The sequence below is a fragment of the Solanum pennellii genome, chromosome 8 (assembly GCF_001406875.1).
Source record: "Solanum pennellii chromosome 8, SPENNV200".
Lineage (NCBI taxonomy): Eukaryota > Viridiplantae > Streptophyta > Magnoliopsida > Solanales > Solanaceae > Solanum > Solanum pennellii.
Genome location: NC_028644.1, coordinates 63633616 through 63638699, shown reverse-complemented (window position 1 = coordinate 63638699; position 5084 = coordinate 63633616).

Sequence of the window (5084 nt, the reverse complement as noted above, 5' to 3'; positions counted from 1 at the left end):
TATATATATATATATATATTAATGTTTGAAAGTAATGTATGCAGCAAATTTTAAAATTTTGTCGTCTACAAATATTAGGTCAAATGCAACTCAAGTTTCTTTCTATAGAAGGATCACTGCAACAAAAATAACTTTTAGCGACATTAAATATTGAAATTAATAAAAAGTGCTAAAGTCTTTACCGGCATTAGTTAAGTGTCATTAGAACCAATATCGCTAAAGGCTTTAGGGACATACACAAAGAGTGACAATTGCCGCTAAAAATACATATTTAGCAATAGTTAATTAATTACCGCTAATGATCATTTTTATTATAATGAACTAGACAACTAAAATACTTTTCAGAGAAAATTTATGTTCAATATCAAAACTCACACATTATTTTTATGGATCGGACATCATTGATAATTAAATGATAGTAGGAGCCAATACTTTTTATTATGCGCCCCACATGATTTAAATTTTTAATCTATACGAGAGTTTTTATTGTTAAAATATTTTTCGTTTCGATTTATGTGATATTATTTTATTTTTTTAATAAAATCGTTTGATTTAACATACAATTTAAATAAGAAATAATGAATTTTCAAATTAATCGTCTAAAATAAGTTTTATATAATTTTGTGGCCAGGTACTCTTGATCGAGTCATACATCGATGAGTAACATTCTTGTAAATACGGATTCTCTTTATCTCTAAAAAGATAAAGTAAAAGTAAAATTATTTTACTAAGAGAGAAAAAAAAGTTAAACTAGTTGTAATGATAGAAATAATATACTTTTTTTAATATAATAATAAATTATATCAAATAATTTAAGACGAAAGGAGAGAGTTCAGTAACCCAATTAATTTCATGCATAATTACTATACCTAACTACTTGCAATATCAATGCCTTTAGAGTTTGACTAATGTGAGCTGCACAAATAGTCCTCTTTGGCCTCTACACCACATTTAACAAAGAAAAGACAATTCATATAATGTGCTTTAATTAAATACGGAAAGTTAATTAAGAATTATTTTTTTGAAATTTATTATCGAAAATAAGTTATATATATATATATTACATAGGTTATTTTTAACTATCATAAGGTATCATGATCTTTTTTTTCTCATTTTAAAAGTAAGTAAAGAAGAAAATATATTACATAAATTGAAAAAATTAAAGGATCGTCGTAGGTTTTATTTATTAATATGGTTCTTTTCTAAAAAAATAAAATAAATTTTTTATAGTCTGCTTGAGTAGTTCCAAAACTGTGCAATGTTGACTTGTTGTAACTCATTGGCGTGTAAGTTGCATATGAAATTTAAAGCATCATAAAATCATACAAAGGAGCGTATCTTGATGAAATTATATTTTTTTTGTCCTAATTCGTATGACATAATTAGAATTTCAAAAGAGGCGAGTAGAAGTTTAAGATACATAATTAGATAATCTGTTTACAACGGGTCCCACCGGTGCAATTTTTTTTTAAAATTTTATATCACTACTATGGTGATGTATATATCAATGTTATAATGCATCTCATAAGTCATAACATGTCATTGCCATTATGTAGCTTTTAAAATTAAAGAATTTAAACTGTTGTTACTTACAAGTATGGGTCATGTATTTAATTTATTTCAATTAATTACAACTTATTATTGTGCTGGAATACTTTAAAATAATAAGTATCATAAGAAGAAATGGAATTTCCACTCTCTTTTTTTTTCCCCCATGGGTGGATTTTTGGAAAAAAGGAAAAAGAAGAATGGAAAAAATAAAGAAAAATGGCAGATTACACATGGGTTGGCTACTCGTCGAAAATGTTAATTTGGGCCGTAAGATAAATTTGGGTCCGAAAGTTACGAAGATTATTTGGAGGTCATTAAATAGGGAGAAAAATTTAGAACCAATTATATATCACTTTTAATTCATTTATAATACAAGTTTAATACATATTATAAAGAATAATTTATTATTCACATACAATACAAGTTTTAATGATGGATAATACATTTATGACACATTTTAATACACTTATAATACAATGTGACTATTTTTTACCAAACAAACACAATATATTTCAAAAATAATTATAATTCAAATATATTGCATAAATAATTCACTTTTAATACATGTTACAGATTTATCACAATATTGCTATGAATGGTAATAAACAAAAAGTATTCCTAAAATCAGTAATTATTTTTTAAAATATATTAATTCATGTAATTTTTCCTCAAAACATTCAAAATATCAAGAGAATTTCATATCTAAAATTTTGTAATTATGCAGACTAGGCCGCATAATTAAATTCCTACCAAACTTATTATGTCGAACAAGACAAGAAATCTCTAAACTTATGTCTAGCAAAATTAGATCATAACACTACTTATGTTACATAAGTAATACCTATATAACTTATGCCGGGCTAGACAAAAGTTCTCTAAACTTATGCGAAAAATTAGGTCATATATAAGAGCACTTTAATCCACAATTTTTCATTAAATAAGTAGAAGAGGGAAGAATTAAAGACCATCATATTTAAGGGCGAAAATTGATATTAGAACAAAAATTTTGAAGAATTAGATAAGAAACAACAAAATTTAAAGAGTATTTAAAAAACTAAAAAAAATAAATTCAGTAGAGAAAATAAAATCATAAACAAATTAGAAATAACCTACAAAATATTTTTCTCAAAAAAGAAAATTGAGCTCACTGAATTCACGATGTGTTCTTAACAAAATTGTTCCCCTCAAGTATCTAAGGTTAATGCAATACATCCTCCCAAAATAGAACGATCTTACTCACTGTGGGTATAAATATCGATACACTGATAAGTATGATTGTTCTATCAGGGTCGTCTTAACCCCTAAGCCATCGGTTGGGGCCCCATATTTTTTGGGGCACCTATTTTTAGAAAACAATAACTTATCTAAATTTCTTTCAAAAAATAAAATAAAATTATATGTACTATGAGTGCTATGATTTCTACTAAGAAATTGCACATGACATGAATATAAATCTGATTTTCGTAAGAAACAATTTGATGAAAATATGGATAACGAAATTACTAAGTTCCTTGAAGAATTTTTAGAATTGATTACTTTATATATGTCGAGTAGATCAAACTATTTTTTAATTTCAAAATAGATTTGAACCAATTTGAGCATATAAAAGTATTTTTGATTTTTTATATAGTGGTAAAATATTGAGATTACTAGATGATGATTTTTTTTAAAAAAAATATTGTCTTAACCTTGAACTTTTTTTAACACATAATAGTTATTCTGATATTGATGTTTATATTTATTTTTTGAATTAAAAGTGTTAAAAAGAAATAACACAAGTAGAAGATAATGATGTAATGAAAGTACTCAATCAATTAAAAAGACTCGACTCTTTTCAAAATACACAAATTGTTTATAGGATAGTGTTAACAGGGAGTTGTAATTGTTGCCTCAATTGATTATTTTTTAAAATTAAAATTGATTAAATCTTCTTTGAGATCAACATTGTCTCAAAGATAGATTGAATGAATTAGCTATATTATCATTTGAAAAGAAATTATCAAAACAAATTGATAATAAAACAGTACTTAATGACTGGAAAAGTAGATTTTGAATAAAAGTACATATGATGAAAAGAGATAAAATTAGGGCCCCTCTCATAAATTTCGGTTTAGGCCCCCAATGTTGTTGAGTCGGCCGAACGTTCTATCCTCACTTCCACATCGCTCTCATGGGTTAATCGTTATATCCTCACTTCCACAAATTGTCACATGGGTTACATCACTAAATAAAACTTGCATTCTAAATACTTTGTCTTAGTCTTGCTTATCCTAAGGGCAAACCCATTGGTAGTCCCTTAAAGTTGGTACCAAATTTCACATAGCGACACCTCAATTGTGTGATGTTCATTTTAGACACCTCATGCATGACATTGTTATTTTTCTTTTGACACTTTTTTACAATAAGAAAAAAGTTGAAGGAAAGTGTAGTACACTCGTTGATGACGTGACAAACAACGAATTAAATGATTATATGTGTTATTTAAGTTGAAAATTATTTTAAAATCTATTTAATAAATAATATAAAAATATTATTCTATGAAAACTAGTTTAACCCCTCCCTCCCCCATGGTAGTTGTATTCTCTACTATACCCAACAATTTTCTTAATTTGCTCTTTAAAATTGTTTTAGATTCTTTTTCCCTTTCCATCTTAGTGTTGTTTTTGAGAGAAAAAGGGAGGACGAGGAGGGAGACAAGGAGAGAAAGAAAGAAAATTTATAAAATATGAGTATTCATATTCATTTTTTCCGGTGAAAACGATGGAATTAGAAATCGTTTTTTTCATACACTATATATTTCTTTTGTGCTTTTTTCTTTCTTTTTAGTGTTGTTTTGTGGGAAGAGAAAAAGGAGAGATCAAATATGAAATATAGGTGTTGATATCCATTTATCCGGCAAAAAAGGTAGAGGGAGGTGATGGATAGAAAAGTAATACAATGAAAAAGAAAAAAACGACTTAAAATCGGATTTGAATAAAAAATTTGACCTCCATTGAAGGAGTTTAAGCTTGAAAAAATGGTGGGAGATGGTGACTTGAAAATTGGAGAAGAAGAAGAGAAAATAAAATAAAAAATTGACTAAATTAAGTCTTTCACATGCTATTGTTGAATGTATTACACTCACTTTAATATGTCAATAAAAAGTATCAAAATAACCCTACGTAAGATGTTTAAAATAAACATCGCTCAGTTAAAATGTCAAAATAAAATTTGATACCAACTTTAGAGTGTCATCGATGGTTTTAACTTTATCCTAAACACCTTTCAGTTTAGAGCCTATTCAAAACTCCAGTTTTAATTATCATTAACTCTCTCGTGTCCCGTCAATCAATACCATATCATCCATAAATGCATTCACTATGGCACCTCTCTCCTTGGAAGTTGGATATGTTACATGAGTTGTTCATCCATTACCAAGACAAATAAAACTGAAAGCTAATCCATGATATAATCTTGATCATGACAAGAAAGTGCTATGAGTTTCTTTCCACTATCCTCATCCAAATATTTACTCAATCATATCTATATATATA